At 31.4% G+C, this 21,985-nt stretch overlaps 1 long non-coding RNA gene across 2 annotated transcripts; it reads right to left on the reverse strand.

The window, feature by feature from the left end:
* Window positions 1-4,641: 4,641 nt before the first annotated feature.
* Window positions 4,642-10,165, reverse strand: LOC139488840 (uncharacterized). Of its 2 annotated transcripts, XR_011656092.1 has the most exons (3): window positions 9,816-10,165; window positions 6,017-6,104; window positions 4,642-5,142 (listed from the first exon to the last, which is right to left on the reverse strand). It is a non-coding gene; the product is annotated as an uncharacterized lncRNA (long non-coding RNA). The 2 variants fall into 2 exon arrangements; XR_011656091.1 differs by lacking the exon at window positions 9,816-10,165 and having other exon boundaries at window positions 6,017-7,207.
* Between the last annotated feature and the right edge of the window lie 11,820 nt (window positions 10,166-21,985).

Here is a 21,985-nt window from a genome sequence, read left to right on the forward strand (position 1 = left end):
TCGTTCGTCTTTCTTTCTTCATTATATATCCGCTACTTCTATTCAGCATAGAGCAATGCGTTGCTATGAAGAACATTACACATACCATCTCACATACATGTATCTGCTAATACACATATCTGCTAATACTGGTCGCTCGACATATATTTTAGCAAATTACCATAAAACTGATGCATTAATTTTTAAGTGTATCAGATAATAATGCTCTCGTTTTAGTTCTTGATAATGCTGTTTTGTTCATTAGTGCACCTGGAATTTTTCAATATTTGTGTTGTTTTTACTAGTATTTAATTTAGTCTTTTCTATCTATATTGTCCTTAAAAACTTTTCATTTAAAATATAAAATTCAGTTAGTGTTAAGGGTAAGATGTGATAATATTTACCGATACGTAATGAATTTGTGGGTGTCTAAGGGTTAAAACATATATTTTTAATAGATTGTAATTATAATATTATAATTCATTTCCATCGGATATAATATGTTACGTATTTCATAAACAAAGGTTACATGACAGTCACTATTGAAGCAATTATCTGCAGACTCACCGATTCCTTATACGCACGAATCACCCCCGGTTTATGGTTATAGTTTGTATATTAAATATGCTGTTTAAGATGTAGTGTTTTATGGCCTGTTGTTTTCCTTTTAGTTGTATTTCATTTTGTTATGTTGTTAGATATAAGAAGATGTGGTATAAGTGCCAATGCGACAGCTCTCCATCCAATATATTGTTGTCCGTTTTTACGTATACTTTCAAATTATGGTTTTTGGTTGTCCGCTTTGTGACATTGTCTTTTTGTTTAAATCCACACCCTTCTATTTATATTTTTAATGATCAGAATTTCAAAGTATTATGATATATATTTAGATGTGTATCGAATTTCTACAGACATAATTGAACTTTCTACCATAGTCAGTAAGTCTTCTATGAAATATTTATTGTCAGAATAGAGCATGATGATGCTCTCCGTCACATCTAATTTGTTTCCAATTTCATTAAAAAAAAACGAAAAATTTATTTAGGCATAATAGAAATCAAATCACCTCATACTAAAAAATATAAGTATATATAAGAGCTTCAATTTATATTTTGATTATAAAACACACCAGTAGTTACTTAGTAACGACTTCCATAATATACCAAAGTCATATTTTAACTTCGATTAGGCCATTTATGGATAAAATATCATAAGATTCGTTTTCTTTTGGTAATTTAATGTTAAAAACGATTTTCCTTTCTTTATGGGGGTAATGAATATGTTAAAAGACGCTTTACAACTAAAGACTTCCTGCTGCCTAGAATCACTCAGTAGATCTTTAGCACTGCGTCATTCAAACACATATTCTAATTAAAGCCAGCAGTATTTAAAAAAAAAGAAGTGTATACTTTCACAGGTTGTATTTTTTGAGAAATAGATCAATTTCGGATGTTGAACAAGGATTGCCGATGAAAAATTAGTTAGGACTTCATTTCAACTGCCATCTTTTATTTCTTTTACCAGAGAGAGAGGATGTATAATTCGTAACAATAAAAGAAAGAAAACACCATTGGATTGATTCAGGATACACGATACAGCTAGTTTAAATACGTTGATATACATACGTTGATAGATTGCAATTAAATAAAAGACAAGGGTAGATAATCGATGATCGATGATCATATTAACACGTTTAATAAATTTTGCATACAATTCTTTTTTTTGAAATCCCAGTGAATTGCATAAACTCCTAATTAAAAGAGTAAAGCGTCTCCTGGCATGTACAAATCATCAGCTATGCGCAGATACAGACACATGCGCAGTCAATGCACACTCAGAATTCTTTATTATATTTTTAACGAACAGACACTTTTTCTACACCAGCCAAATTGAATCTTTAGTAAATTGAGAGTATGACTCATTACTGCACATAGATTTAATGAGTTACCCGACGGATTTCACTACTGGTACAGGAACTATTGACCCTTCAGAAGCACCTGCACTCATACATCGTACATCAGCGACTTGCGTGTTGCTGTTTTTTTCCCCCTCAGTTTTCTGAGTAGTTTTATGTAGACTTTTGATGTCATTTGGTAATAATTTCATTTTTGGCATTGGTGTTGTCTGTTTTTCTTAGAATTTTGACTTTTCCATTTTTTATCCCCTTCCTATTTTCTTAATTTTTGTGACGTTGACTTGTCTAATATTGGCTCCATTAATTGAGTAGTTTTCATTCTAACAATTGAAAGTTTCATTTATTTTTCTCATGTATCTGTTCTATTTTCACTTTGGCTTACCGTCTTGTTTTTCTTTAAGAAAGCAGATTTCTTAGTTGACAGAAAAAGTCACAACGGACTCAAATTAGTTCAACTTTGATTCTGGAGGACTGCGTAACACATTAATTTACTTCGTTTACTTTTTGTGATTGATGTTTTATGATAATTAAATATGAAAAAGCGGTATGAACTTTATCTAATCGGCATGTGTAACAATTTTGGGCAGCAATATGCATGTCAGTTTAATTTATTTATTTCATTTTATGTCAAACAATTTGAAAAAAACACGTATGATCTGTAAATAGCGTAAAGGAAAAACGAAAAACAGCATTCGAAACAGCTTGAAATCAATGTTATATTTTAGTTTTAAACGATTTATCAAAATGCACTCTATTTCAAATCAGTCACTGTAGAATATATGTTTGTCGATCGTTAAGTACATGTACGTTTCTAAAAGAAACTTAAAAACAAAACTACAGTACATGTTCTTGTCGTTTTGATAACACAAAAACAAACTACTAAATTTGCATTAAATCGTTCACTTTTGTGTTGAAAAACACTTCGCTGTAATAATATGATTAAAAAAATATAATAAACCAGTTTAAACTATATAACTCTTACATTTGTAATAATATGATTAAAAAAATATAATAAACCAGTTTAAACTATAACTCTTACATTTGTAATAAAAATTATATAAAACCATTTTTAGATTTTTTTTCAAAACAAGCCAAAGATCTAGAAGCTCGTATATCTTCACTACCAAATCACCGACCAAAAAAAAACCACTGTTTATCAAGGATAAAAGAAATAAATAGTTTACAGACACCGATCTTGAAATGCAGCATATTGATGTCCATATTTGATATTTCTGCCAACTTTAGTAAAACTTATTAAATATATTTTATAGTAATAAAAGGTTGGAGATTATGGGAATACGTTCATGAAAAGGAAACAGAATGACACGCAAATGATTTACTCTGGCCAATGCACTGTTTCTTCCTGATCTTTTTATGACGCTACTGTATATAATTTCACAAAATACTATATCACATATAAGCAGTTTAAATCAGTGCAAACTATGAACTGTATTTTTTTTTAAATTATTTTTCTTGTACTTGAGCTATTGATACCATCATACAGTTAAACCACATTAAACAAACTAAAATAAACAAGAAATTGTCCAATATCTTTACATTCTAATAAAAAAGTTTTAACAAAAATACAAAAAATACAAAATAATTTCTATAGGAAACAAATGGTGGCCTAAGACTTGTTTTAAAGCTAGTAAAATCACCTGATCGTTCCAGATAATTATTTTGTTATATCAAATTTTGAATTTAATTTTTAAAACGCTAAGATTTTATCCACAGGCAAAGATGGACTTTTTCGTAATTTGCACAAGTTTTTGAAATGTTGCAATTGGTTTGTAATTTTCTTCAACATCATATTTGATTTTAATTTCTAACTTTTGATTAAATCTTATACTAATAACACTGGACACTTTTAATTTGCAAAACACTCATTTGCAAATCCGCCGCCACCTCAAACAAGAGCTACAATATCATGTATATAACCAAAATGTGCGGAATTACATGGGATTCAATAATTTCATTGGTTTTATACTGTTACTTTCATATTTATTTTGCAATTTGAATTATAAAAACATGGGATTTTCAATATCCCATGGGACAGGGCAAAATCCCATGGGATTTACCATTATCCCATGGGATTTTTTTTGGTCCCATGGGATTATTGTAGTCCCATGGGATATTTGTTGTCCCATGGGACAAAAAAAATCCCATGGGACTATAATTATCCCATGGGATTTTTAATATCCCATGGGACAAAATAAAATCCTATGGGATTAAAATTATAAATATATATATATAAATATAAAGTTATGTGTATGTTACAATGAATGCTGTTTGGTAGTAAAATGTTTTAAATGTATACGAGTTTTTTTTATATTTTTTATATATACATATATATAATTTTTTTTAAATTTTGTCACAAACATGTTTTTTATTTGTTTATATGACAATAAATATTATTCTTATTTTGGAATGTATAATAATAATATTTTACAGTCAAAGAATAAAGTCCTTTCACTGAAACAAAACCCTTCCCTGAAACAAAATGATGAAATTTCTAAATAAATGAAAAAATATTGTTTTGAAATCTTTGTCTTGTTTATTCTATTATGAAAAATAGAACTGAAAAAATATTTCATATTCTGACTGAATAGTTCACTCTTTTCATGAGGTAAGATTTTCTTTGTTATAGGTTCATTGCAATACTTGTACAGGCAAACAATTTGAATTATATATAACTTTGTGGTGTACATAATAGTATGCTTATAATTGCAAATTTATAATATAAACACTTTTTGTTAAAGTTTTTGCTTTCTTTATTCACAGCTTGCTATGTACAATTATTCAGTCCACTATATAAGAGTGAAGTCAATAAATAATTTCATTCACTAGAATATTCCAGCAATTCTTAGACAAAACATTTTTTCAATCTGTTCTTCAAAAGATCTTCCTCTGTACATCTTTATTGAATTGAGAGATTCAAATGAGAAGACAAAGCAAGTTTATTTGGACAACAACATTCTAATATCTTGTTCATTCGTTCCATCTTTCAATTGATAATTACATTGTTGTATTTATATGATCAAGTTCTTGTGCATCAATGATCGTGATGATATGACGCCTTTTTGTTTATAGTCATCATGTTGAAATTTCCTCTTTCAAATAAATGTAGGAAAAAACATGTTCCATTTCAAATTAATAAAAAAGTTGCACTATGGAGAAAAATATCAGCTTTAAGTTTTCCGTTCAGTATTGATCTGTGAATGATGACCATGAAAATCCAGATTTCTGACCTACAAATACACAAACTCAAAAATTATCAGTGAAGAGATCAATAAAATGGCTATTTTATCATGTTTATGATTAATATGATAAACTTTCATTTAAATATTCAAGTACTAAATTACAGAAATCGCTTAAATTTTATAATAGTTTAGTTAAAGTACAGCTTATTTAAAATTATAATAAAAAATATAGGCCACCGATGAGTTAAATAAGATATTACATTTTTAATGCCAAAAAATGGCTTTTTTGCACCAAAGGGAGATAATTTGGAGCTTTTTCAATGATATATGCATTTTAAAAGTCATCTGGGGCCAAACCGAATTGATTGTTTTGAATGATTTGGTGTACCATATGATAAAGATATAAATAAATTGAGTTATGAAAAAAAAATATTAAAACATTTTTCTGAAATTGTTATACCCTAGAGCCTCCTTAAATGTCATTTGATCTCTATTGGAGAAATGTCTCATTGGAAATCAGACTGCTAAGTGTTTCTTATTTTTATATCAACCCAGCCATATTATACCTGTCTAATATCAGGAGCTTGTACATAGTTCAGTGGTTGATGTTGGTTCATACCCGTCATTTTTATTTTTCATAATTTTTTGTTTTTATAAATTAGTCTGGTATATTTGACGTTTGAATTGATGCTCTGTTTCAAATTTGGTTAGTGTTGACTTTTATAGATTACTATAACATGTATAGGGTATGGGTTTTCTCATTACTTACAGGTCATCAATGGCCTCTAATAAGTAATTACAATGCTTACATCCACTAAATTGAACTCTGATGGATAGTTTTCTCTTTCATCATACCACATCTTATTTTCATAAATATTTAATTATTATTCAAGGACAAAAATTTTTATAACAGTGGACTTACCATTTAGGCTTTGTTGACCTCTGTAAATCTTATTTTGTTGATAATTTCTTCTGTTTATAGTTTCCCCTTTATCTTTCATGTTCTTGCCCTACACATAAAAGGGTAAACATCATTTAATGACAAAAATAACTACTACATGTATTACATAATTAGTAGGCAACTGAAAATTTTGTCTTATTTGTATATAACATCAACTTACTCATCATTCTTGCTGTTCAATATCATGAATATTATCATTATTCTATGAATATGAGGTCACAGTAAAATTAACCTTGGCAGGCAGACATCTTTTTTTATATGATACCTTGTAGTCATTCCATACAACAAGTAGACCTATGCTTAAAAAATCTAAGGCCAAAATTAAAAATATGTTTGTTTCCCCTCCCCCCACACAGGTCAAAAATAAGCGCCCGGGTCAAAAAATTATTTTCCACAAAAAAATCGAAATTATTTTTTTCCTGAAAATAATTTGTTTCCATTTTTGGAAAGTGCTTGAAAGCAGAAGGATTGATAATCTAAATAAATACACTCAAATTGAGCACAAACAACTGATAAGTGGCCTGGACTGGACAAGTCAAACCATTCATGTGACCATGCTATGACAATCACATCCAGTTAAAAAAAACTAGAGACTCTCAAGGGCCTGTGTCGCTCACCTGTTAATGTGTTTACTGATGTCGGCCATCTTCGTTGGTAGGCGGGGTCATTAGACACTTTTTTTTTAAATAGATACCCTAGTATTATGATTGTGGCCAAGTTTGGTTAAATTTGGCCAAGTAGTTTTAGAAATGATTTTTATACAAGTTACAAAAATGACGAAAAGTTGTTCAATATTGACTATAAAGGGCAACAACTCCTTAAGGGGTCCTCTAACAATTTTGATCATGCTGACTTATTTGTAGATCTTACTTTGCTGAACATTATTGCTGTCTACAGTTTATCTCTATCTATAATAGTATTCAAGATAATAACCAAAAACTGCAAAATTACCTTAAAATCACCAATTTTAGGGCAGCAACCCAACAACAGAATGTCCAATTCAACTGAAAATTTGTGAGGGGATATATCTTATTCTGATGGACATTTAAATCTTGAAAGATTTGCCCTAAATGTCTTAGTTTCAAAGATATAAAGCAAAACCTGCATTTTACCACTATGTTCTAATTTTAGCCATGTCGGCCATTTTGTTTGGTAGGCTAAGTCATCGGACACATTTTTTAAACTACAAACCACAATAATAATTGTGGCCAAGTTTGGTTAAATTTGGCAAAGTAGTTTCAGAGAAGAAGATTTTTAAAAAAGTTACAAAAAATTATGAAAAGTTGTTAAAAATTGACTATAAAGGGCAATAACTCCTTTAGGGGTCGACTGACAATTTTGATCATGTCGACTTATTTGTAGGTCTTACTTTGCTGAACATTATTGCTTTTACAGTTTATCTCTATCTATAATAGTATTCAAGATAATAACCAAAAACTGCAAAATTTCCTTAAAATAACCATTTCACAGCAACCCATCAACAGGTTGTCCGATTCGTCTGAAAATTTCAGGGCAGATAGATCTTGACCTGATCAACAATTTTACCCCATGTCAGATTTGCTCTAAATGCTTTGGTTTTTGAGTTATAAGCCAAAAACTGCATTTTACCCCTATGTTCTATTTTTAGCCATGGCGGCCATCTTGGTTGGTTTGACAGGTCACGCCACACATTTTTTAAACTAGATACCCCAAGGATGATTGTGGCCAAGTTTGGTAGAATTTGGCCAAGTAGTTTCAGAGGAGAAGATTTTTGTAAAAGTTTATAGACAACGGACGCAGGACGACAGACGACGAACGCCAAGTGATGAGAAAAGCTCACTTGACCTTTCATGTCAGGTGAGCTAAAAAAAACCTGCCTTCCTGGTCTGTTTACAAAGGGTAGACCCGGGGAGGGGAAACAGACATTCTTTTAAATGTGGCCTGATAAAATGACAAAACCAAGAAAACTTATCATTGACCAAAGAACAATAAAATGCGGTCATGGTTTATATATGAATCTGCCATTCAGACATGCACACCTTACAATTGTTTCATATCTACCAAATATAATCTACCTGTAACTTTAAACATATGATAAACTGACAAAACAATGCAGTGTTTCATTGACCAATGAACCATGCATGAAAATGAGGTCAAGTTCATATAAAATATGACAGACAGCTAAGTGCATCTTACAATTATTTCATTCACTAAATAAAGGGGCCTTATTGCTTACAGTATCCGGAAAATTGACCAAACCACAAAAACTAAATATTTTCAAAGTTCCTTATACCCTGCCAATTTGTTATGGTTGTGCCTGTTCCAAGTCAGGATCCGATAATTCAGTGATTGTCGTTTGTTTATGTGTAACATATCTGTTTTTCAATTTTTTTGTACATAAATTAGGTTGTTAGTTTTCAACTTTCAACTTGGCTATCATGTGTAAAATCATACAAGTGTTGGGAAAACAGGAAGTTGTCGAGTGATGAATCTGAAAATGCATCACACGGTATAGCTGACTTATTTAACCCTGAAACCAAATTTCAGAAATCCTTCTATTGTAGTTCCTAAGGAAAATGGGACGAAAAATATTCATCGGACGGACTGACTGACGCAAGGATGGATGGACAGACAGGGGTAAAACAGTATACCCCCCCCCTTTTTTAAAGTGGGGGTATAATTTTAATACGGGGCTATAAAAACCCATGCAAGATGTCAAAACAAAAAGAAGTAACCTAATTCTTACTTGTTAGGGGCTATTTATTTATTGTCGGTTATACATATAACAATACAACATATTAAAGGTCTGTAGAGCTTTTATCCGACATACATATATATGACAAGCACAATACATGTGTACATGAAACATAAAGCTCATCACTGAGATAGTAGTCTCAGATAGAGGGAGGCGGGGTCAACCAAACTCCCCTATTCAATCTGAATGCAGGACAGAAAGTCACAGTCAAAAAGTCACACACTGTCACTGGACAAAAAGTCACAATTTAGTTTTGAGATTATTTTTCTTTGAACAAGAAAACACTCTTTTTGTATTTTTCTTGAAGTTTTATACATGAACATGATGTAGCAACTTTAAATTAAAATTTATTAAAAACAAATAAATCAGTGCATTAGGTTTGCGCACATTACCATTACATTTGCGCACAAAAATCATTACATTTGTGTGCAGCTTTTGATTACATTTGCACGCATTTTTTAACATGTAAATATAAAAAAAAAGATATAGTATGATTGCCTTTTACAGCTGACTATGCGGTATGGGCTTTACCTCGGGCTTTGCTCATTGTTGAAGGCTGTTTGGTGACCTATGGTTGTTAATGTCTGTGTCATTTTGGTCTCTTGTGGACAGTTGTCTCATTGGCAATCATACCATACCTTCTTTATATTGGCTTATGGTTGAAGGCCGTAAAGACCTCTAGTTGTTAATGTCTGTGTCATTTTGGTCTCTTGTGGACAGTTGTCTCATTGGCAATCATACCACATCTTCTTTTTTATATTATGAACAATTTCCTAAAATTAAAAATGAATATATGTAATAAAAAGAAGATATTTCAAAATCTTTTTTCATTTATATTCAATCAATTGTCAACAAATTGTTTGTGACTTTTTGTCCTATTCACTTTGTTACTTTATGCCTGAGTTTGACATGTGTTTGACTTTTTGTCCTGTGACTTTTTGTCGGAATGTCCTGTGACTTTCTGTTTTTGCAGAAGTCCAGGGAGTGTTAAAAAATCACATATGCAAGTTGAGAGTCAACACTTACACAGGGACTACACAATACTTTTTCAGAATGTCAGCAAAAAAGAATCACTGGTGACAGGGGAGTGTAACCGATGAATTGATCCTGAATCAGATAAGATTTTCCCGGTACGTCTAAACACCGCTCAGGAGGACCTCCTGGGTGCACACATGCAGGGCATACAAAGTGCACTCATGGCAGACCCTATATAGTCGCCGTCGTATCTGCACACATGATGGATGTATATATTCGTTATAGATCGTCATACACTTCTCATTTTAGAGTTAAATTTGCAAGCAACCTCTTAAGATTCTAAAATAATAATGCTACTAAAAATATATTATTTCCCCCAATTTTCGCAATTTTTTCGCCATATAAAATATTTAGCCACATAAATCTCGAAGTTATTTACCGGATAATATAGACTGTGCTCCTGAATAAAGTTGTCAAATACATTAATTTGTGTTTTTTACTTCTACAAGAAATTTGATTCAAATGCTAATTACGCACCATTTGCTGAGCAGAGAATCATTCTAAGCCAGGAACCGTCTATACTAACTGATAACAGTAAGAATAGAAAGTCTCTGTAAAAAGGCAGTCAATACTAACAGAACTGTATTAACTTAATGATACATGTACATCAAGTTCCAGCACCTCACCAAGCACACTTGCCTTGCATACTGAGATGGCAAACTGGTGTGTGTCAGTATTTTAATATAAAACTGCGTAGGTTCATATCGTTTGATTCAACGTTTGTTTTGTTATTTTTTAAGGATCGTTGTAAAATTATATCCAGAGACATATATACACAGAGATTGGCAACTCCGTGAAATCCCGTGAAAGATCGCGGCCCGGGATGAGATTCTCGTCGATAAATATTAGAACATGTAATCAAGTCAGGGATGGAAAACCTCGATAGATAATCAAGAAAAGCAAAGGGAAAATTATTTCAGATCATCTTATAATTTCTTTTTTTTTAAAATACTTGAAATCGTTATATTCATTTTTATGTATTTATTGAGAAAAATATTTTTTTCGGCATTTCATATAATTTAAAAATTCAAATCTGGTAATGATCAATTGTTATTACAAGAAACTTTTCTTTACCGCATATCTTTGCAATATTTTGCTCCTTAATTACACAGTGAAATTATGTGTGTCCGATTTTTGTGTATATATGTCTCTGTTATATCTAAATCTTTCAGTGTTAAAATACGATTTTAAATTGTTCAATTCTTTCTATTTCATAATTTTGTCAAAGTCTACTTTTTAAAGTTTTAAATTTTACAGAAAAAATGAATATTCCAATTTGATTTGAAGAAAATCTTTTTGAACTGTCATGACATGGTGTTGCAAAGCTGATTACAGGTAACTATAACATACAGTAATTTTCCATTACGACAGTGCGTGTATTCTCGGGTGTGTATAACGTATAGTTTTCTAGAGAACATCCTGTCTTCGTGTAATACAGATTGATGACATTATACAACATTTCTTTGGTTAAATGTGATAAGGTATCTGTGTCCATTCCCTATTTCAACACCACTAATTTTTCGAAGAAAAAAAATCAAAAAAAAAATTATATGAAATTAAGAAGAAAAGTAGCAAATATAAACTTCAGTAATTGCGCATTGAGTAAACATAATTCCAATATTGCATGAACAAATCCGTGAGAAAACGTATATATACATGTATGAATAAAGATGTGTTTTAAAAGACCTATTGGCATTATTTCACACTAGGACCTAAGATAACTAGAACTAAGCAATGGTTGATCCAGAAATTTTCATAAGTGGGGACTCATTGACTGCCTTAGAGGGGTCACGTCCAGTCATGCTTCCGTGATTCCCTATATAATCTACCATTTGTTTCCCAAGATTTAGGAGGGGGGCTGGTACACACATATATATATAAATATACCTCTGCGTCGGAGCCAGCCATTTGAAAAGAAGAGGGTCTCAACCCAGGACAAAAGGGGGAGGGGGTGGTTCCAACCATATGTCCCCATTCAAATACATTGATCGTTCAAAAAAAGGGGTGGTTCCAACCCCCGAAACCCTCCCCCTGGATCCGCCACTGATACCTAGTATGCATATAATTAAGAACAGCTTTGAATATATGCATATAAAATAATGGTACGTTTAAAAACCGTTCAGGATCTCCTGGTTGCACACAGGACATTAAGTAACTTAGGACATGTATATATAATAGTAAGAGTTCAGGGTATACATTCGATAACTAACATATTTTATAATTTTGTAATTTTTGTTTTGATAAAATCAGAGACATATAATACATGTATTGAGACATATATAATACATGTGTCTCTGAAAAAATCAAACCATCTTTAAAGAAGTTATTTCAGTTTGAATCGACTGTCTTTTGCATTAGAATTCCAAAACGTTAATGTTATTTACAAATGCCAAAACCTGCAAGAAAGAAACATTTATATTCGGTGATTTTTACACTAAACGTTTTCGTAATTTGTTTTAAAAATATTAAAAAGTACATGTACATCGTTTTTTCAAGATTTGTATAGTAACTGGTTTAATTAAGTCCCCTTGATGAAATTTAACTGCGAGACGCTAATTAATAAACTATGATCTATCTATCGGCATCCGTCGTTATTTGGGATACGTCACGGATGACCGATGGTCATATTCAATACGATATACCAATCATCATTTGAATTTGGGCAATTGATCTTCAATAATTAGGACTAATTGGTGATGGCAGAGAATAAGTCGCTGGTGATGGTTAAAAACATATAGAAGTAAACTTTGCAAAAAAAAAGGTTTCCTCGGAAAAAATTATGAAAATATATGAATATGCTAAATAATTTTTTTTTCCGAAATAATAATTAAAGACGTTTAGAAATAACAAATTTTCACAGTTGGGAAATTTTCAATTCAAGTTATTTCATTTTGAAAACGTTGAAAAATATAGATCTTATTATATGTTAAATGTGGGCCGCTTTTTTGTTTATTACCCCCCCCCCTTTTTCCTTCTATAAAATTTAATTGTAAACGATTTTCGTTCTTAATTTGTGTTTGCTCATTAACTGGGGTTCATGCTGTCAAAAAAAAATGTCTCCTTGTGTAAAAGTTATTGATAAGAAAAAATTGAAGCTTCCAGAAGAATAACGGTACGTCTAAACACCGCTTGAAGGACCTCCTGATTGCACTCATGACATACGAAGTGCACTCAGGACCCTTTATAGTCATCGCACACAAGATGGATGCATATATTCTTTATACGCTTCTTATTTTAGAGTTAAATTTGGTAGAATTTGTAATTCTTAGAAAATAATAAGGGCACGTGTCACTGATTACACAGCTACTGAGCCATGAATTATCCAATCAACAAAATTAATTGGATTATCTTTATTGCGTAAACCCCTGAGGGTTTACGCAGTATATATTGGACGAGTGATGTAGTCTTTCGGAACACCGGATGTTAGTCGGAACACTTCTGGTCTTTCTATGACCACCTTTCAAATACATGCGCAATAGCTATGACCACCTTTCAAATGCATGCGCAATAGCTTACAAATCTGTTGAATATGCATTAGCATCTTAAGTTGCTATAGAGATATTTTACGTATGATCTGAAATTTATTATGATATAATATTTTCTTGCACACGATTACAAGCTGCTAATATTAACCTACATGCGTAGTATTTTAATTAGTCAAACGATGTAACCAGCTGTGTTTAGATATGAGATAAGATTTCATGTAAACAATGCGCTTTATATTCTGAACGAGAATAATTAAAAATAAAAACTTTAGAAAGAGTTTTAGTAGCATTTTATTTTAGATTTTACGTTCAGTGAAGATGTACATGTTGTAAAAAGCAATCTATTTATTTTTTTATACTGAAATTAAAGGGAAGTCTTTCTTGCATATGATTAAATTACAGTTATTTTTTTTTTGGTTAAATATTGCAACTTTAATAAACAAAAAATGGTTATTAAAAATAAAATTAAATAGATATTGAATATGAAAAAATAAAATATTTTGAACGAGAACAATTAAAAATAATATCTTTAAAAAAAGTATTAGCACTTTTTGAAATTTTACGTCTAGGATAGACCAAGGACATGGAAATATAATCATAAATACGTGCCTCAAATAAGTGTAAAAACGAGGATTTAAAAAAAAATCGTTTATTGAAAATAACGTTAAAATTAATTATGAAAGTTATGTCCGTATTTATTTTCATTAATATTGCAAATTTAAAGTTATTTTCTTTGTTTAAATATTGCAACATTATTTACTTTTTTAAATAACCTCTGAATCCTTTTCGTCATTAAAAAGCGACTGATAAGTATAGATATTCAATATGAAAAGGGGGGGGGGGGGGGAATAACCGTGACTGAAATCTAAATCTAAAATTTATTTTAAAAAAATACACATTTGACCATGCAGATGTAAGAAATGATACTTCAAGCAATGAAACAACGAATTAAATGTGACACTTTAATTACGACTGATAACCTAAAAATGAATCATGCATGCATTTTTAGCAGACTTAACCAGGTCGGCGATAAGATATCGAATATAAAAAAAGAAGATATCGGGTTTGGTGTCAATGAGACAACTATCTGCAAGAAACCAAAATAACACAGAAATACAAACTATGGGTCACCGTACGGCCTTCAACAACAGGCAAAGCACGTACCGCATAGTCGGCTATAAAAGGCCCCGAAATGACAATGTAAACCAATCAGTCAAAAAAGAATATTAACAAAGTCCGTATCATCGTATGCGTAACTTAGTTACTCACCAGAGGAACTTTACGCAAGCGTTTAAACACGCGTTCCATAAGTTTGAAGTACGTCGAAATGCAAAGGTATACGCTTGGTGAACGCTTTTACTTCAGGAAAATTTTAATGGAACATAAAAAAAAATCATTCAGCTCAAGCGTTTGTCAAACGTATATACATGTACCTGTAAACTGCACGCACATAATATACACGCTACACGAGCGTTGAAAACGCTACAGATAAGTTTTAGACACGTTAAGGGCACATTGCATACAAAAATACTCGTCGCCTTAAAGCTTTCATTTAGGAAAAGAAGTCCGATACGGGTGAAACTTCATCAAACCTACAGAAGATATTACACCCTCTCTAACCATGCAACATGGGACTAGACATAGAAGTACAGGAACTACTCACATTAGTTTGAGCTGTACAAGATCTACAAAAATATCCCGCCTGCCTCAAAGGTGCATATAGGATCGACCATGGTCCAGCACTAATGATACAAATACCAACCAGAGTTACAATGACGTGGTAGTAAGTCTTTAAAGGCCACCGAGCGGCCTCCAAAAATGAAAAAAAAAACTACTATTTAGTCGGCTATTAAATGCCCCGACCATAAAGATTTAAAAACAAAAATCAAACAAAACTAAACAGCCTTATTGATAACAAAATAATTTACGAAAACAACTTGACCGACATGAATTATGAACAACAACCACTGTACTACATGTTTCTGGCTTTAGAATGGACATTGGCACATAAACAATGTGGTGGCCATAAACCCAACCCTCCCAAATGACCCAAACCTTAAAGACAACACATTGCAAGAAAAAACTGTAAAATATCAGTTGCAATTCGCGTCCCTAAAATTATGGGTACGGTGCACAATAATCACTTACATAAAAACAATAGACACAAATCACTGAAATAATCGCACTTACCGAAAGCTATTTCAAAGCTAGTGAACATGTAGACGAACCAGTGGACATAGACGGACTGGTAAACATGTAAACAGACGGGCGAATGTGACAGACTTATTGACAAACATTCACATATAGACAGACCTGCAGTTGGGAATGTAGGAAGACCAGGAGAAACGCTAAGGTACGCTTTACGCACACCCAATACACGCTTTAAGCTCGTTGTGCAAACGATACAGATATGATTGACAGGTTGAATGCATCAAAATTACTAGCGTTTTGGTAGCGTGCATGATTTTTTTACCTCGGCCGACGTACGTCGGATCTATACGTTGATGTGTGAAGCCGGTATTACATTATTTAAACCACTAAACAGGCAATGTCAGTTTCTAATTCTTATGCACAACAAAAGTAGTATAAGACAATACATCTTTATTAAACAATTATCTAATATATATATAATGCCAAACAAGCATTTTGGTTTACGATTGCATTTCTTTTTTTAAAGAAAGCAACTTGTTGTTGTTTTATACAATTGTTGTTTTATACATTGTCACAGTGTTGTTAGTACAGTGTGACCATGCGGGAAGTAATATTGTGACGTCTAGAATGAATATCACGATGTTTTAAGATTTTCGTCTTTTATTAAAATTTCGTTCCATAAATTTTTAAGTTTTATTCTTAATTTTATTATCATGTCCTGGACCAGTAATTAATTCTTTGCACGAGTTTGAAAAGGGAAATAATTATAAATGTTCATACTTTAAAAGAATTTATATTAATTAAAGTTTTGTATATGGAATCCGTTCTAAACGGTAAAAGCCGTACTTTTCAAACAATCAAACTCATATACATGTAGTTAGATGTTATTTCTCATTTTTATCGAACTTGTCCAGGAATTTTATTTTTGAGTTATACGAATATTTTAAGAAATCCGTTTTTATTAAGTTTTTTTTCTCTAATTAAAGTCGTTTTGTCCAGTTTCACAAGCCTGAAACGAATTTCAATGCGAAAATAAATTCTGAAAATGAACTTGTCTCCGTTTTCGTCTCCGTTTTTTGAAAATTATGATATTTTGGGTATAATTATTTCTAAAAAATATGTAAGTTAGATTGTAGTAGCGAGAAATTTTAAAAAAGAAGATGTGGTATGATTGCTAATGAGACAACTATCCACAAAAGACCAAAATGACACAAACATTAACAAAGAAAGACTATTTCGAAGACAGTTTATTAACACGAAATCCGTTCAAACCACGACTAAGTCTTCGTGCACAGATTTCCGTTAAGGTTAAACTGAATATTGTACATAATTGTCTTCTCTTGTATAATGGTTTGTTGAGAATAAAGATATACAAATGTAATAAAATTTGATATTCAGTCAACATTGTGTTTGTTTAAAAACTTGATTTAGAGAGAGAGATAGAGAAAAGAATCACACTGAAAAACAAAAATCGAACTTGTTACAGAAAAAAAAACGCAACTATAAAATAATTTTCTTTATTCGTGAACTGCAAAACACAACAAATTAATTTACCCGTCTGACATCATGAAAAATAAACTGAAAAAGCACATCGAATGAGATATATGTTTTATTTTTTCTATATGCAAATTCATGTTAAAGGTAAAACTGAACTAAACAATACAATTCCTAAAAAACAATAAAGATAATCCAATCAATTTTGTTGATTGGATAATTCATGGCTCAGTAGTTGTGTAATCAGTGACACGTGCCCTCATTATTTTATAAGAATTAACATATCTATCTAAGTTCGATTCAGGCGCGGATCCAGAGGGGGGAGGGGGGTTCCGGGGGGGGGGGGGGTGGGTGGAACCCCCCCCTTTTTTTGGCCGATCAATGCATTTGAATGGGGACATGTAGTTGAACCCCCCCTTTTTTTGCCCTGGGTTAGGACCCCCCCTTTTTAAAATGGCTGGATCCGCCCCTGCGATTTCAACTTCTACCAAAATTTAACTCTAAAATAAGAAGCGTATAACGAATATAAACATCCATCATGTGTGCAGATATGATTACGGTAATGGGTCCTGAGTGCACTTTGTATGTCCTGAGTGCACTCAGGAGGTCCTGAGCGGTTGTTTAGACGTACCCGAAGAATAAATCATTTCCTGAACCTAAAATACATTTATCTGTAATTAAAGAAAATTCGCCTAAAACATTCTCTCATATATTTAAACAATTAATTGTAAAATAATTAATTCAACGTCGGACTTTCTGTCTGTTTACTAATACTTTTCTTGTTCAGTTTAGTTTATACCCATAATAGATGAACGGAAATAAGTACTTCTTTTAGGAAAATTTACAATTAGATGAACGGAATTAAGTACTTTTTAGGAAAATTTACAACTCAAATTTTCAAAAACAAAATTCTACACTTTTTACCTGGATGTTTTTCTCTGTCTCGAAGCCGCAACCTTTGACCCCGTATCAAACGTAGCGACCAACACCTCACATGACGTATTCTCGATGTTGAGGTATTGACAATATACAATCACGGTTACGGTTATATGTTTTTGGTGGACGGCTTACCAACTGGTAATTGCGCCCTGGTAACTAAATCTGGAATTAGTCCATAATAGTAATATTTTACTTTAGAAAAAATTCCATTAAAATAAAAATTTAAGAAAATAAATATAAATTAAAGGCGACTTTTTTGTTTATAGGTGGTGCGCCTTATTAACCTATACTTGTTTAAGCTTATTTTATTAAATTTAAATAAAAATAAAACTAATAAAATAAATTAATGTTTTTAACTTCTATAAGGGATTGAGACTTTTGTTTTTTTGAGACTTCGGTTTTTGACCTATACTTTTACATCTAATGTTAACTAAAAGAAAAATACTATATGTTTGTTATGCTTTTCTTTTTTGTTTTTTGTTTTTTTCTTCATATGTGGTTGTAAGTGTTATGTGTTAAAAATAACGTATTGTGTCACTTGTTTATGTTTGTTTTAATTATGATAGTCAGTTGCTCTGTCGTATTTCTTGAATACTATTTGTAGACTATGTTAGATCAGATGCCCCAGCCAGTGGTCCCGTGAGAATCGTGTATACGCACTATCCCACGGAAGATACAAACCATGATAGTGTAGGTTAATTGCAACCTGGAAAAAGGCATCGTCGTGTGCTCTGACTGATGATCAGGCAGGCAGAAAACAAGCCCATGTCTAACTCCCGAAATGCAATAACTGTTTCATGATATACCCCCCCTAAAAATCCAAATTTTGTAGATAGAATAAAAAAAAAAAAAAATGAAAATAATTAAATAAATGAAACTATTTCTTATTATAAAAAAACGGGACATTTTACTTCTAAATTAATTACAAGGGTAACAGTTTGAATTGTACGGGCTTTTTTTGTCATTTCAGTACAATCGATGTACTATGCGCTGACTCCACTGTTTTTTTTTTAGCTCCGTACATGTCAAGCTGGATTAAACTTAACATAATTTCATGCCCTGTATGTCACGACTACCATGTCTGGGGGCGACCACTGGTTGGCACCGCTAATCTACATGTCTACAAGTAATGCATACGACTTTTTAAATGAATTTGTTTGTAAGTTAAATCTTTAGCCTCTTAATTGAATACTGAGTAGAGAAATTTTGTTTGTTGGTTTTTAATCTTTAATGCTAAGGGTACTTTTCTAGTACTACCGATATGCTTAAAAAAAATATTTTGCTATTTTATAAGTTCGTAACGACACTTATTCTTCTAACTATATGTTGGATGGTATCATTTGAGATTCTCAACCTGAATATTAGTACTTCAAGCTTTACATTATATTATTTGTGCTGGATTAATTCCTAACGATGAAATGCATGTATATGTGTGTAAAAAAAAAAAAAAAAAAAAAAAAAAAAAAAAAAAAAACCAACAACAGTATGTTCATGTATTGTCTACCCTTTCTGTGTTTGTTTATTTCTCAGTTGAGCTATTTAATTGATCTTGTAGTTTTGTTGTTTACTTATGTAATCAAACAAAGAAAATGTGGGTGCGTTTGATTGGGTGTTTGGTTCATAAATCACGTCCTTGTTCCTGTGTGTGGATATACTATTGTTGTAACACGTGTGTGTGGTGTGGTATTGGTTTGCTTGAAGAAGTTGGGTAAGTTTTGTGTTTACATATGTATTTTCTAACCTGTTTTTTCTTCTTATTCTTATTCCAGTTTTTTAAATTTAATACGGGTATAATCCTTTAATGAATATGTATAAATATATATATTTGTCTTTGCATTTTATAGCTTATGTGGACTGCGATTTACAGAAAATTATCTGTACTTATGTAACCCTACCTAGTCATGTTGAATTTTTTTTCTTTTGTTTTCTTTCTTTCTTTTCAGAATTTAATTGCAATTTACTCATTGTTAAATACAAATGTCATATGTTTATATATCCCCTTTTGTAGCATAGATAAAATTAATAATGGGTAGGACTGATTGTGCTTTTTCACTAAGCAAACTTTGCATCGAAAAATTAGTAACTCCTTGAGTTATCAACTCTTGGAGCATGACATTTCTGTTATCGCTATATGTAGCGCACTCTAGCAGAAAGTGTTTTACTGTTTCAGGTGCTCTACTGCAATTTTCACACATCTCAGAATTTTTAACTCCTATTTTGAATAGATGTTTATTTAGTTTAGCATATCCAGTTCTCAGTCTATACATTATAGTTTCTTTGCGCCTTATCATTTTTGGTAAGGACACCTTAAATGATATTTTTTTCTTTATTTCGTACAAGTGTCTACCCTTTTTGTTGGAATCCCAGCTAGTTTGCCACATATATACAATCACATTTATCAATCACATTTATCAATATACAGCAAGTAAGTAATTTGGTGTTGAATGCCAGTAGATCAGAATTTGTTAATTGAACTTTACCTGTTTAAGGGGCACTAGCTGCCAAATTCATGTTCTTCATCGATTTTAATTAATATCTTTATTGCAAAATTACACCCATGAGGGTCAAGCAATACAATGAAACAATAATTTTATACTATACAATGCAATACAATGAAATACAATGTAATACAATGAAATACAAAATAATACAATACAATATATGGAAAAATAGAACATTAGAGTTCAATTATAAATGTATGTAAAAAACACCATCATAACCTTGCCTGACATGGGTCTGACTCCCTCAGTTCTAAAGACTGTTTAATGAAGACTCCAATATGACAAACAAGTTCAGGGATAGGGTTTAGAATGTGTTTAAGTTTATTGAATGCATCAAGATGCTGAAATAATGGTACATAGTCTTTTAGATAAACAAAAAGATTAGAACGCAAATATGTGTTAATGTCACAATACAAAAAGAAATGATATTCGTCATCTAAGACTTCACATTTTTTACATAATCTTTGTGCTCTCGGAATGTTTCTGTACCTTCCTAATTCAATGCCTAGGGAATGATCACTTAGTCTAAATTTTGAGAGTAACTGCCTATGTATAAAATTATTGCAATTTAAATATTCCTCAGACTGACAATTATTTTTTAATTTCCCATAAAGACAAAGTTTGGATGAGGAATCCATTTTTGAAAGTTTAATTAAAGTATTTTTTTCATATTCCTCTGAAACACACTTTTTTATATTACATTTTAACATGTTTTTTGATTGTTTAAAAGGTACATTATTATTAGAGTAATTTTCTGGGTTTATTTTCATTTCTTTAAAAATTTTATCTGCAAATGAGTACCAAGAATAAATTCCTTCTGAATGTAAATTTATGTTTGTTTGTAGAGATTCTTTAACCAGGGGATTAATATCATTACAATTTATTCTATAAAAATACATGAGTGTTTGAGTTTTTATATAGGAGTCCAAAGTAAATCTACCTAATTCTGATCTAGCACCTATGTTAGTGGCTGTCTTTTTCAGTCCTAATACTGCTTTACAAAATTTAGAATGAACCTTCTCAAAGGGATATTTTTCTGCTAATGCAAGAGTATCACAAAATGTATTATTTACTGCAGCTCTATTAGATGCTCTATAAGCTGACTGAAAATTATCCATAAACCAAATCTCAGAGTTGTATGTCAAAATAGGTCTTATAAGAGTATCAAATAATTTACATGACAAATTAGTGGGAACAAAATTAAAATTTGACATATATTTTCTCAATAAAAATAAAACTTTAATGCCTTTTTTAGACAGCTCTTCAGTAGTTTTTGTAAAATTTCCCCTATAGTTAATAATATTCCCTAGAAATTTGAAGTCCTTAACTTCAGTCAAAAATTTATTATTAAACAAGAGGGGTGGGGATTGTTTATAAATATTCTGAAAAACTAGAATTTTAGTCTTGTTTGTATTAACACTCAATTGCCATTTAGTGCAATATTTATTTAGTTTATCTAATGCGTTTTGAAGCCCCTGGTGTGTCTCGGACAGTAACACTAAATCATCTGCATAGCTGAGAGTTTGGATACTTGAAGTATCAAGAACTGGAGGGTTACAATTTACATCAAAAATTGAATGTAAATCATTTA

This window comes from Mytilus edulis, chromosome 9, assembly GCF_963676685.1.
Source record: "Mytilus edulis chromosome 9, xbMytEdul2.2, whole genome shotgun sequence".
Lineage (NCBI taxonomy): Eukaryota > Metazoa > Mollusca > Bivalvia > Mytilida > Mytilidae > Mytilus > Mytilus edulis.